Genomic DNA, 15,117 nt, shown 5'->3' on the forward strand with positions numbered 1-15,117 from the left:
CACCAAAATCTCCGGCGTCTGACGTCAGTTACAACATGAGTCGCTTACCTTGTCCGTCACTTCCGTCACTTACCCCACTTACCCGTCCTCCTCCAAACCCCAAACATTTCAAATGTCAAATAATTGCTTCATGTTTGCCTTTTTTGAGTGTACCCTCTATTCTGCAAGACATAACCTGTCTGAGTTTAAGTATTTACATTAAAAAAAAGAAGTCAAGGATTTTAATTTAACTAAAAACAAACAAATATACAAAAAAAAAATTCACGGTTCCAGTGGTCATGTCCTCTTTTTAAAAGTATGACTACATATGTTTTTCTCATTGAAACATAACATTAATTAAAAACAGATATTAAAACCAACAACACAACATAAAACTTAGCAGAACAGACAATCACTCAGTCAAAAGTCACAAAGATATTGCGCCGTGTGCCAGTGCAACACTTTACTCTAAACCAGGGGTCGGCAACCCTAGGCACGCGTGCCACAGTTGGCACGCGAAGGGTTAACTGATGGCACGCACAACCATAGCTGGACTGGCCATCGGGCATTTGCTCGGTGGCCCGATGATTTTTTTTTTGTAACGGTTTAAACAATGAAAGGTGGTGGATTGGCCAGATGCTGGCCAGTGTGTAAAAATAACTCAGTTGTTTGGTGGTGGCTGTGGCGGAGCTTCCACAGATTCAGTAACATTAACAAGTGGTGGAGGCCAGCAGGTGGATGAGGGAGAGGGGAGGCAGGAGGAGGAGAGACCCGAGGCAGCCGCCGGTACGGTGTACATTTTAGGACATCGTCAGGTCTCAGGAAAAAAGTTGTCAGGTATCAGTCTCACACGAAAAATTGTCAGGTCTCAGGAAAAAAGTTGTCAGGTATCAGTCTCACACGAAAAATTGTCAGGTCTCAGAATCACACGAAAAAAATGTCAGGTCTCAGACTCAGATGGAAAAATGTCAGGTATCAGACTCACACGAAAAAATGTCAGGTCTCAGACTCACACGGAAAAATGTCAGGTCTCAGACTCACACGAAAAAATGTCAGGTATCAGACTCACACGAAAAATTGTCAGGTCTCAGAATCACACGGAAAAATGTCAGGTCTCAGAATCACACGAAAAATTGTCAGGTCTAAGAATCACACGAAAAATTGTCAGGTCTCAGAATCACACGAAAAAATGTCAGGTCTCAGAATCACACGAAAAAATGTCAGGTCTCAGACTCACACGAAAAATTGTCAGGTCTCAGAATCACACGAAAAAATGTCAGGTCTCAGAATCACACGAAAAATTGTCAGGTCTCAGAATCACACGAAAAAATGTCAGGTATCAGGCTCACACGAAAAATTGTCAGGTCTCAGACTCACATGAAAAAATGTCAGGACTCAGACGGAAAAATGTCAGGTCTCAGAAAATCTTCCTGCAGGTGGGGCTGTTGTCATGTCCCATCCGAATTGATTTCCAAATACGTCATCAACGTGTGACAGTGGGAGAGCGCAAGGTCATTGACCTAACCGGAGTTTTACCGCGGTCCAGGCTCCTAACGACACAAGGTAAGTTTAACTTTTTCTCCCTTTTGTTCATATTTTTGCCACAGTTGTGTGATATTAAGTTGCGGTTATGTTGTGAAAGTTACATATCAAAGAAGGAAATCTAGTTTTGTACGAAACCAAATCAGCACTATTCTTGTCTGGCCAATTCGTTCTAGCTAGCGACAGTGGTGGTGAAACGTGATTTAAATTTAAACTGTTTAGTAATTGTTTTGTATACGTTTCAGCAAATGGACAAGCTGAAAGCCTACGAGCAGCTGAAAAAAGACCTTGAAAATGGTAAATTATTAAATGTTTTTGTAATGCTTGCAATTTCCTTTTTTAACTGCCAAGAACCCTGACAATATCGTGCTTTAATGGTTTAACATTGTTTGGTATTCCTATTTACTTCTCTTAATTAATATGCATGTTAAAAGACGTATATAGTTATTACTTTGTGATATTGTCGGAGTGCCCTATTTAAAAAAAAACTGACAAAAGATAGATTTCTCACAAAATTAAAAGACTTTATTGCAATTTAAAAGTTAGATACTCATGTAGGATTTGGCTCCTACAGTCTAGCTATAACTCCTTACTTTCTAAAATTTTATTTGAAGGTGAGATTACCCAAAAAGGCTTTGATAACAACGTAAAAAAGCTTCTGACAGCAGAAAAATCAGGTAGGTTTTGATACTTTTGAACAACATGTAAAATAATCTCCTTTATATAACATGATATGCTTAGCAGGTTATGATTGACTAACCACTTTATTTATAGATGCAATACATTTTGAAAGCAGATTAGTGTGCAGTAGTCTGTGATTGTAGTAGAATTCTATAAACCACATGTTTCACATCACTGCCCTATTTATATTGCAGATGACACTCCTTCAACAAGTGGCAATGAATTTCTCAGTAAGAAAACCCCAATTATTTTGCTTTAAGATCAGTTGTAATATAGAACTTTCTGCGGATCAGTTTGATTAACTTTCAACTTCATCCATTACAGGTGCAGGAGAGGCCTTTGGTAAAGCCAAGAAACTACTACAGCCTCAAGTAAAGAAAAGGCAATTTCCATTGAATGATAAACGTTTGGACCATGGCAAATCATTATTGAAGGTTAGTTAAAAAGTGAAGCTATGTGTATGACTATCAGCAATATATTAAAAATTAACTTTCTAAAAAGGCATATTTTTTCACAAACTTTGCTTTTTCTCCTTGATGCTAGGTCAGAATGGCTCCCATGGAGTGGAAACCAAGAACTCTTAGAAAGTGTGGACGGTACCAGAAGTTAATAATGGACGAAGCTCCACCTCGACTCATCCTGCAAGGCCATGAAACCTATGATGATTTAATTACCATAGCCAAAGAACGCTTCTGGCCAGAGCGTACTGAGGGGAGTGAGTTCACTCTTTGCCATTCTGACGGGACCAGGTGGAGTAAGGAGGATTTCCACAAAGAATACAGAACTGTTTCTGATATTACACATCTGTGGAAAAGAACACTATACATCGGGCGAAGACAACTGGGTAATAAAGTGATCAATATTGCTATTAACTACTGTCTAGCACTCGATTTTGTATGGTATGAAATAATTTTACTTTTTGTACAGAGGTCGTGTGTTTGGATGATCAAAGTTCCATCTCAGGTGTGTGCCTGCCCAAACCAAATTGAATATTTTTGATGTTATGATTGAACATGGTACACGGACTATGGTGGGCATTCAGACATATTGCAATTAATGTGTTATTTTACAGATGAAGACCCTGTAACTAAAGTGGGTGGTGATGAAAGTTGCAGTTTAGGTGAATGCCTGGACATCTAACTAAATCATTAAAATTGACTTCTTATTTTGTTTGCATTACTTTTCCAATCTTTACACACTTGTTTACTATGCTTGGTCATTGCACAGTTGTAATATGCATCTTATTCTGCAGATGAACTTCCTGAAACCCTCATAGGACAAAATGTTGCAGAACAGGTAAAACCATGGCTTCTTTTTGAACAGACCAATTAATTTCTTATCATTGTCATAAATGTGGATATTTTCACAGTGCACCCTGCAAAAAGTATATCTTGGCTGAATGTGTTCATAGGATTTCCATCCAGAAACATCCAGCTCAGGTGAATTTGAAACAGGGAGAGTCAGAAAGAAAAGCCAGTCCAAGCAAAGGAAGGAGGAAAATGTAGGGTCATCTCTAGGTCCAGGTGGAGCAGTGAGCCAAGACATGTTACCACATGCAGTTATTGAGGCAAAAGAAGCTATGGAGGGAGCTGAAGAGCTATCTGAAGGTGCTGGAAATAGTGGGCTTTTGATAGATTTTGCAGAGTCTTTCAACACAACTCCAAAATCGCCATCATGTAAGCATTATTTCCCATTTAGGGCTAACATCATATCATCAGACAAAATTGTAAATAAAGGTTTTCATTCTTCACTATTTGGTACTCAAGTTCCTGGAGTAAACCTAGATATTACTGATCCAGCAGTTAATAGAAGAATGTTTAGCAGTAGCTGTATGTTAATGTATGTTACTTTGTGTTTTTTATCCCCAAGTGTATCTTCCACGTGTTCCATATGTGGAAGAGGCTTTAATTACATACAGCGAGGACAATCTACTGGGAGAAGGGACATTTGGCAAGGTATATAGAGGTTCTTTTCATGGTACTCCAGTAGCTGTTAAAAGGATCATGTGTGGCCAACAAGGGATGGAGGACAGCGACATTCATCATGAGATAAATGTTTCACTGTAAGAACTTTGACACACTTTTTTTTGTTTCATTTTCAAAATCGATTGTTCCTCAAGCTGTAATGCCTCTATTTTGTTTTTTTTATTCGGACATGTTTCTGTTTTATTAGGAGACTGTCTCACCCCAACATCGTCAGACTCATGGCAGTTGCCCGCACTGAGTCCTGCTTTTTGTTGGCAGCTGAATACATTCATGGCGCAACCCTGCAGCAAGTGCTTCACACAGACAGCTGCTTGGTGAAGGTACCAATACTCATAATTTTATATTTAATACATTTTATGAATAATCTTAATACCATCATATTAAAAAAGAACTTCTTATTGCTGGCATTTGTTTAAATATGTACTTGAAACCATCTTTGCGTACAACATATAAAAAGACTGATTAATTTTTTTTTCTCTCATGTTTTCAACCATTTAGAATTACAAAAATGATCTTTAATTGCCAAATGCCAGAAAAGTATGAACTTAGTAAAATAATAATCTTAACTTTTTAATAATAAGCTTCTTTACTATTTTGGTAGAATTGCTTTTTTTTACTTGGATGAGTTCAGACATTTTAGGTTTTCTTCTACAATATTCTTACAATATTTTTCAGGGATTTTGGTCCAGTCCTCCAGACAGGACTGGTGTAACTGAGTCAGATTTGTTGGCCACCTTGCTCACACACACCATTCACCTCTGCTTACAGTTTTACAAGAGGACTGCAATCAGGGATTTTTGATGGTCACTTCCAAACATTGACTTTGTTGGTCTTAGGTCCCATTGTAATTTATTAGGGCCCGAGCACTGAGAGTGCGAAGGCCCTATTGTATCTGCTCCGTTTCTTCTTCTTATTGTGTGGATGCTGTTAAGCATCCACACTATTGAGTTCCTGTTTCTCTTTATTCTTTATTATTGTGTGGATGCCCTCAAGGGCTTCCACACTATTGAGTTCCTGTTTCTCTTTATTCTTTATTCCACTATTTGTGTGGATGCCCTAAAGGGCTTCCACACTATTGAGTTCCTGTTTCTCTTTATTCTTTATTATTCTGGTTGCTTCCGTACGTTTTTCGGCACTTAACTACTCCTTCAGTTTTCAGCCGATTTTCTCAGTTCAAACTCTAAACTGTTCTGCTCTTTCTGCTAATTCCAGCTATGACTTTTGGTGTTTATTACTATTATACTTTTTAAAATATTACACTTTTTTCCTTTAATTTGTCCCATTGAAATGAATGGAAAACTTCCACAATTCTGCTAAAACTTGCTTGGTTTTGAAACTTGACTGCTTCCTCATACTTTCACCTAGAAACTCCATTCAAACTTTAAAATGTTCTCAGATTATTGGGCTATTCCTGTGTGATTCAGCTTTTTCAGATCTTCTACCGTTTTAATCTTATCTCTCTTTAAGTTTTCAGTTCTAAAATTGTGATTTTTCAGAAAATACATGCGTTGCTATGGTTGCTATGCAATTAACTCAGAGTGTGTGCTGGTCTGTTCTGAATTTTCTCTTCATGTCCGAACAACTTCTTGCTACTCGCTCAATTTCCACTCAACCCCCACAAATTATACATCAAAATGTAGGTATTTTTGCTGGCTTTCAGACAATGTCACTATCTTTATTGTGAGATTCACCGTTTTTTCGCAATTTGCCTCGAAGTGACACATAGTCTGGTTACTTCCCATTCAAAGTATATGGGGAGGTTTTGAAATTCAGAGCTGAAATTCTGTAACAGGAGGCATTTTCAAATCGTCACATCTAATGAACAAAGCAAAGTTAGGACATGAGGCTTGTGCCAATATATCTTCAGACACTGCTGACACTCACAGTGGAAGCAGTTTTTACATTCATCTTACCGTTGAGCCATAAATTACGTTTGTTTGAGGGGTGGAAATCTGTCCTCCTCTCAGTTCTCACACTCTGAAAATGAAGCCGTTTCTTCTCTCGTCATATCTCCGCGACAGAGGTACAAAGAGCTATGGAAATCGCAGTCAAAATACACCAAAGTCCGCTGATTCACCCAGTACAAGAATTATTCTGCTAGCCCTCCTAGTTTTTGAGTTACACGACGTTTTGTAACTCCAAAAACCGGCGTTTTTCGCCGCTCACCGCGATCTAATTCTGACTGCTCAAGTCTCTGTGTCTTAGACACCCGCCCCCTTTGTGACCAGACCTCATTTGGCTCAGAGGGTTGAGCCGCTGCTGTGGGACCCGGTGGCAGAGGTTCGAGTCCTACCTGTGACAGTTGTTACACATCTTCCCTGCTTGCATGCACTCTCCTTTCTTGACACTCTTCAGTGTACGCTTACACATGAAGCCATCTCCATCAAGCGCGTCTACACCTCTTTTTTAGCAGAAATCTGTCCTTCTCTCAGTCTTCAAACTCTGGAAATGAAGCCGTTCCTTCTCTCGTCATATCTCCGCGACGGAGGTACAAAGAGCTATGAAAATCGCAGTCAAAATGCACCAAAGTCCGCTGATTCACCCAGTACAAGAATTATGCTGCTAGCCCTCCTAGTTTTTGAGTTACATGACGTTTTGTAACTCCAAAAAACGGCGCTTTTTCGCCGCTCACCGCGATCTATTTTCTGACTGCCCAAATGTCTGTTTTTCAGCTGCCCGCCCCCTTGCCAGGTGGCGCAATTAGTAATGACACGGCTCTGCACCTCAAAGGTCGTGGGTTCAATCCCCCCTTGCTTCAACATTATTTTTTCATTACAAATTTGAACACTATCACAGACCTGTCATTTATATTGATCATTTATTACAATTCTGCAAAGTTTTATCATTTTAGCAGCTTTTCTAATATGGACCGAAATACATACAAGTACCCAGTCTAATGAAGCAGACAGAGGCAGTAGCTCTGATTGGTGAATTTCAGCAGAATCAGGTTGTTCTTTCATTTCATTTCTTTATTTATTTCACACATGGTTCATTGTGTTTCTTTTTCTACATACAGAACCTTCTGCCTCTTTTCAGCAGAAATTCTGCCTCTTTTCAGCAGAAATTCTGCTCATTCACCTCTTTCAGTGCAACGTTCTGCTTCTTTGCGTCTTTTCTGCAGAAATTCTGCTGATTCATCTCTTTTCTGCAAAATTTTCAGCCTTTTCACCTTTTTCAATGCTTTCATCTTTTTTAAATCATAGAGTTCAAATCAAAATATAGTATTTTTACCAAAGCATTGTATTTGTACGAAGTACAGTATTTCTGCCAAATCATAGAATTACTGCAATTTCATAGTATTTTGAGGCATCCCTTTTGTTATAGTATTACTTCTAAGCCATAGTATTTCTGCTTTGTCATAGTATTTGTACTGAAACATAGTATTTCTGCCAAATCATAGTATTACTGCTATTTCATATTATTTGAGTGAAATTACAGTGTTTCTGCAAAAACATTGTATTTCTGCTACTGTATTTCCGCTGTATTACGTAGTGGCAAAGTAGGAGGCTGACTGTTACTAAGTGCATCAGTGTACATAGGTCATCTCTTGTGTTGGAGTGCCCTCTTGTGGTGCCTTTTGGGTAGTGCCTTAGTGAACGTGAACACTGCACAATGGTATCAGACTGGTTTGTAGTGGAGGAATTTGTTGCCAGTTTCTTTCATCTTTAATCCGTATTCATGTTGTAATGTAGTAACTTTTGTTGCACAACTACCACAATATGGCAGAAATACTATGTTTTGGCACAAATACTTTGATTTGGTATACTTTAGCTTCTTCACCCTTTTTCAGCAAAGTTTTCATTTTTTTCACCCCTTTTCAGCACAAATTCCATGTTTTTTGGCTGTTTTCAGAAAAAAAACTCTTTTCAGCAGAAACTCTGCTGATTCACCTCTTTTTAGCACAACTTTCTGCTTCTTTGCCTCTTTTCTGCAGAAATTCTGCTGATTCACCTCTTTTCTGCAAAATTTACAGCCTTTTCACCTCTTATCAGCACAATTCTCAGCAGCTTCTGCTCATTTCAGCAGAACTGTCAGGCTGTCCACCTCTTCCTTGTGTAAATGAGTTTGGGTCAGTGAGATGAGTAGCTGCTCTGAGTCTGGCAGGGCCAGGTTCGAATCCTACTCAGGGTGAAATTTTTTTTTTTCACCACCATACAACTTTTTGCAACTTTTCTGCTTTTTCAGCAGACAGCTTCAGCGTTAAGGCATCCACACAGCATTTTCGCAGGAAATGCAAATTTTCTAGTTACTAGTTGCTTCCGTACACTTTTTGGCACTTAACTACTCCCTCAGTTTTCAGCCGATTTTCTCAGTTCAAACTCTAAACTGTTCTGCTCTTTCTGCTAATGCCGGCTATGACTTTTGGTGTTTATTACTATTATGCTTTTTAAAATATTACACTTTTTTTCCTTTTTTTTTATCCCATTGAAATGAATGGAAAACTTCCGCAATTCTGCTAAAACTTGCTGGTTTTTGAAACTTAACTACTTCCTCATACTTTCACCTAGAAACTCCATTCAAACTTTAAAATGTTCTCAGATTATTGGGCTATTCCTGTATGATTCAGCTTTTTCAGATCTTCTACCGTTTAAATTTTATACCTCTTTAAGTTTTCAGCTGCAAAATTGTGATTTTTCAGAAAATACATTCGTTGTTATGGTTGCTATGCAATTAACTCAGAGTGGACAGTGGAAATTTCTGAATTTTCTCTTCATGTCTGAACAACTTCTTGCTACTCACTCAATTTCCACTCAACCCCCACAAATTATACATCAAAACGTAGGTATTTTTGCTGGCTTTCAGAAATTGTCACTATTATTGCTGTGGGAGTTACAGAATTTTGGCAAATCTCCTCAGAGCAACACAAAGTCTGTAAAAGTCTCCATAGAGAGTCAATGGAGAGTTTGTTCAAAATCAGCGCTGGATTTCTGTAATGAGAGGCATTTTCAAATCGTCATATCTCCTTAATGAAACAAAGTTGAGACATGACGCTTGTGCCAATATATCTTCAGACACCCCTGATGCTCACAATTCAAGAATTTTCTTCTCACCTATTACCGTTTGGCCATGAATTACATTTGTTTGAGGGTAGGAAATTCATGGCTTGCTCAGATCTCTTCAGATTTCAAACTCTGGAAATGAGCAACTTTTTTCTCTCGTCAGATCTTTTTGATGGATTTCCACAGAGACCTGAAAATTCCCATGACTGTTCACCAAAGCCTGCTGTTTCTTACGGTGAAAGAATCATTTTGATGGTCCATATAGATTTAGAGTTACAAAACGTTGTTTGAGGGCAAGTCAAGGCAGTTTTGCTTTGCCTCTACTCAGTTACAGTGTATTACAAGTCATATATCTTCAATAATTTATATTTTATCTCTGAATTATGAAGACCTGCAGATTCCCCCATCTCTTCTGAACAAAACGGTGTCAGAATGAGTGTTCTAGCCCCTACGGTTAGGAAATTATGGCCATTTGTTCGAGGGGAGTCCTGAATGTGAGAAATACACTGAAGAAGACTCATACTTCTCTGTGTCTGTGTGTGTAAGGGCTGATTACAGCAGGTGCAGCCAATTTAGCTGACCTAGTTAGGCTCTGTGTATGTGTGTGTGTATCAATATTTCTCCCATGTTAAAGTATTACTCCTCCATAATATTATTACTTCTACTACATCTTAGTACTTCTGCTCAATCATAGTATTTCTGCTCAATCATAGTATTTCTGATAAATCATAGTATTTTTGAAAAATCATGGTGTCTGTGCCAAATCATGGTTTTGGGGCAAAACCATAATATTTATTTTATGTTATAGTATTACTACTAAGTGGAGGAATGTCTGTTATGTTATAGTACATTTGCTGAATACAGTATATCTGCCAAATCATAGTATTTATCCCAAATCATAGTATTTATGCAAAATTACTGAATTTCTGCTAAAAAGCAGAAATAGTACCTTTTAGCAGAAATTTCTGTCAAAAGATATTATTTATGTTAAAACATAGTATTTCTGCTAAATCAGAGTATTTGTGCCAAATCATAGTATTTGTACTAAGTCATAGTACTTGTGCCAAATCAAGGTATTTGTACCCAATCATAGTATTTCTGCCATATCATCGTATTTGTGCCAAATCATGGTATTTTTTTGCCAAATCATGGTATTTGTGCCAAATCATGTTATTTGTGCCCAATTAAAATTTCTGTTATGTTATAGTATTACTACTAAGTCGTAGACTTTCTGTTATGTTATATTATATCTGGTGATTATAGTATATGTGCCAAATCATAGCATTTATAGCAAATCATGGTATTTGTGCCCAAACATAGTATTTCTGCCAAATTGTAGTATTTGTGCAAAAACAAACTTACTAGTACTAAGGCATGGTATTTCTACCAAATCATAGTATTCCTTCAAAATCATAGTATTACTGCAATTTCATAGTATTTGAGCGAAATCATAGTATTCGTGCAAAAACATACTATGTCTGCAGAAATCAGATCATATCTGCTATGTTATAGTATTACTACTTAGACATAGTATTTCTACCAAATCATAGTATTCCTTCAAAATCATAGTATTACTTCAATTTCATAGTATTTGAGCGAAATCATAGTATTCGTGCAAAAACATACTATGTCTGCAGAAATCACATTATATCTGCTATGTTATAGTATTACTACTTAGGCATAGTATTTCTACCAAATCATAGTATTCCTTCAAAATCATAGTATTACTGCAATTTCATAGTATTTGAGCAAAATCGTAGTATTTGTGCAAAAACACACTATGTCTGCAAAATCACAGTATATCTGTTATGTTATAGTATTACTACTAAGGCATAGTATTTCTACCAAATCAACGTATTCCTTCAAAATCATAGTATTACTGCAATTTCATAGTATTTGAGCAAAATCGTAGTATTTGTGCAAAAACACACTATGTCTGCAAAATCACAGTATATCTGTTATGTTGTAGTATTACTACTAAGGCATAGTATTTCTACCAAATCATAGTATTCCTTCAAAATCATAGTATTACTGCAATTTCATAGTATTTGAGCGACATCGTAGTATTTGTGCAAAAACATACTATGTCTGCGAAATCACATTTTATCTGCTATGTTATAGTATTACTACTAATGCATAGTATTTCTACCAAATCATAGTATTCCTTCAAAATCATAGTATTACTGCAATTTCATAGTATTTCAGCGAAATCGTAGTATTTGTACTAAATCATGGTACTTGTGCCAAATCATAGTATTTTTTGCAAATCATATTATTTGAACCAAAACACTGTATTTGGACGAAGTCATAGTATTTCTTCTAAATCATAGTATTTCACCCAAATCTCAGTAGTTGTGCTAAATTGTGTGTAAGTGCTGATTACAGCAGGTGCAGCCAATTTAGCTGACCTAGATATACCAAGCCCAGACTCTTAACAGCCACTGTTCCCTTTAGGCTCTGTGTATGTGTGTGTGTATCAATATTTCTCCCATGTTAAAGTATTACTCCTCCATAATAGTATTTCTGCTAAATCAAAGTACTTCTACTACATCTTAGTACTTCTGCTCATTCATAGTAATTCTGGGAAATCATAGTATTTGTGCCAAATCATAGTATTTGTACTAAGTCATAGTACTTGTGCCAAATCATAGTATTTGTACTAAGTCCTAGTACTTGTGTCAAATCATAGTATTTGTACCCAATCATAGTATTTCTGCCATATCATCGTATTTGTGCCAAAACATGGTATTTGTTTTGCCAAATCATGGTATTTGTGCCCAATTAAAATTTCTGTTATGTTATAGTATTACTACTAAGTCGTAGAATTTCTTTTCTGTTATAGTATATCCGCTGATATGTTCCAAATCATAGTATTTATAGCAAATTATAGTATTTGTGCCCAAACATAGTAATTCTGCCAAAGTGTAGTATTTGTGCAAAAACATAGAATGTCTGCAAAATCACAGTATATCTGTTATGTTATAGTATTACAACTAAGGCATAGCTTTTCTACCAAATCATAGTATTCCTTCAAAATCATAGTATCACTGCAATTTCATAGTATTTGAGCGAAATCGTAGTATTCGTGCAAAAACATATTGTCTGTTAAATCACAGTATATCTGTTATGTTAAAGTATTACTACTAAGTCACAGTACTTCTGCCAATTCGTAGTATTTGTACTAAATCATGGTACTTGTGCCAAATCATAGCATTTTTTGCAAATCATAGTATTCGAACCAAAACATAGTATTTGTACGAAGTCATAGTATTTCTTCTAAATCATAGTATTTCAATCAAATCTCAGTAGTTGTGCTGAAACGCAGTATTATTGCCAAATCATAGTATTTGTACTGAAACATAGTATTTCTGCCAATAAGAGTCGCATCGCATTTGTCAGTTCAACTTATTCAACTCTTCTCAACAGCCCAACACCTCTTCTTCACCCCGTTTCAGCATAATTTTGAATTTTTTCACCCCTTTTCAGCACAAATCCCAGATTTTTCAGGTGTTTTCAACAGAAATCTCTTTTTAGCAGACATTCTGCTGATTCACCTGTTTTCAGTGCCATGTTGTACTTTACCTCTTTTCAGTAGAAATTCTGCTGATTCACCTATTTTAAGCAGAATTTTCAGTCTTTCACCTCTTATCAGTACAAATCTCAGTATCTTCTGCTAATTTCAGAAGAAACCTTTTCACCTCTCCTCTTTTCAGTACAAATTTGAACTTCTTTACCCCTTTTAAGCTGAATCTTTGCCTTTCCACCTGTTTTCAGCAAAGGTTTCTGTTTTTTCACCTGTTTTCAGCAAAATTTTCAGTCATTTTCAGAAGACAGCTTCAGCGTTAAGGCATCCACACAGCATTTTCGCAGGAAATGCAAATTTTTCTAGTTCTTTATTATTATGTGTGCCTATGCCAAGAGGCACACATATTACTATTCGTCGGATTTATTATTATTATTAGTATTATTATTCTTCAGTTTCCGCCTGAAATTTTGCAGCGAATCTCGCCTCGCAGTTTTGAGACAAGCTTCATATATGTTACCTCATTTTGTGCGGCTGGATCAGGAATGGTGTGCTATGACTTTTGGTGTTTATGACTATTATAGTTTTTTAAATATTAATATTTTAGTGAAAATTTTCCCGCGCTTCTCTGCCAAACAGTTTTGACAATAGGGTTACATATGTTAGATCATTTTGTGCGGCTGGAGCTGGACTAGTATGGTATACACTTTTGGTGTTTATGACTTTTATAGTTTTTTAAATATTAATATTTTAGTGCAAATTTAGAAAGATTCTTCTTTTGGCGCCATAGAAACAGACTTCATTTGTGGTGTGTTGGCTCCATCTTTTGGTCCCACTGATACAAATTTCAAACTTCATTTGTGGTGTGTTGGCTCTCTCTAGTGGTATGCCGGGAGTAGTACGGCCTGTCTACCCTTATTTGGATTACCGTAATGATGACAATATCAACGGTGCGCACAGCGTCGCTGCTTTCAGGAGCCATTGGAATTTTTAAGGTTGCGCAAATCATTCAATAGTTACGGTAATGCTTGGTGGAAAACTCAATATCCCACAATTCATAGCACGCCTCTGCCGAGTCAAACAATGGCGGCCATCACTTAGTTTTTATTTTCCTCTTAATACTGTTTCTAGGTCACAAAATAAACTTTTAAGATATTTTCAGGCGAGAATATAGGTGTGTAAACTTCAAATATCTGCTCATTTTGTCAAAACATCCCATATTAGCGACAATGTTCTGACGATGTCGTTTCTGCTTGAGGCTAGCTGGCTAGTGTGGCTAGCGCGGCTTTGCTAACAAGCTACAGCCGGCCTGGATGACAGTGAGAGCGGCTTACTCTGGTTTCACACCCGGTCCTTCGTAAAGTCTCGTGGTCACAGCTGGACTTATTTTAAATAAATAAATGATTTATTTATTTATTCATTTTAGTAACGGTATAAACAGTGAAAGGTGGTGGATTGGCCAGATGTAAACTTCAAATATGTGCTCGTGTTACCAAGACATCCCATATTAGCTCTGATGGTTTCGGTGCCTGCAAAGAGCTAGACAGCTAGCTAGCTAACTGGCTGTCTTTTTGACTCAGGGTCATAGCTGGACTTATTTTTCGTTTTTATGAGCCGATGAGGGGTTTTTTTTAGTAACGGTACAAACAGTGAAAGGCGGTGGATTGTCCAGATGCTGGTCGATGTGGAAAAAATAACTGAGTTGTTTGGTGGTCGCTGACGCGGAGCTACAACCGAGGGCAGCTATCCACCGGTGTGTGTCAGACAGAGCATGCAGGGAACGAGGCGGCGAGGCGACCGCCGATCAACCGGTGGTAGATCGTGGATCAGGGAAACCGAAGGCAGGAGAAGCAGGCGGCTGCCGGTCAGAGCGTGAGGTGAACTGAATTTCAGGTAAGAAGTTATGAACTGCACTCTATTTGGGTCAGATATAAACCGAGTTTAGGTGTAGTTTGGTGGAAACCAGGAGATGACCTTACCGAATCATCAGAGCTGAACTGGTGATGGAGAAACAGGTTTACCTTTTTTTTTAGGTGACATGAATGAGTTGAAGGGAAGTTATGAACTGTTTCTGAGAGAAATAAACACCAAGCTCCTTTTTTATTTAGCTGACAGCTGGTAACTGTGCAGGGGCGGATCTAGCAAAGCTTTTGCCAGGGGGCCAGGTAGGGCATCTTACAACCAAAGTTTGTATAATAATACACAAGATTGGCTGTAGACCATTGTTAATCATTCAGAACACTGTGTAAAAATAACAAAAAACAAAAAGTGAATGCAAAAGTGCATAAATATTTATTTTACGTGATTGATGTGTGTGGCGGGGCGTGGTCTGCAGTGCCGCTGCAGGGGAGGTGGACCCACCTGAGCGGCATCTGCAATCACGCCTCTCTGGCGTAGTCTGTGCTCT

General features: G+C 37.6%; 1 long non-coding RNA gene across 1 annotated transcript; it reads left to right on the plus strand.

Annotated features, from left to right (window-relative positions):
- The first annotated feature begins 3,087 nt into the window (after positions 1 to 3,087).
- Positions 3,088 to 4,158, plus strand: LOC134643905 (uncharacterized). Its single transcript, XR_010096420.1, has 4 exons — positions 3,088 to 3,165; positions 3,275 to 3,322; positions 3,455 to 3,498; positions 4,072 to 4,158. It is a non-coding gene; the product is annotated as an uncharacterized LOC134643905 (long non-coding RNA).
- Positions 4,159 to 15,117: the final 10,959 nt, after the last annotated feature.

The sequence above is a fragment of the Pelmatolapia mariae genome, linkage group LG15 (genome assembly GCF_036321145.2).
Source record: "Pelmatolapia mariae isolate MD_Pm_ZW linkage group LG15, Pm_UMD_F_2, whole genome shotgun sequence".
Taxonomy (NCBI): Eukaryota; Metazoa; Chordata; class Actinopteri; order Cichliformes; family Cichlidae; genus Pelmatolapia; species Pelmatolapia mariae.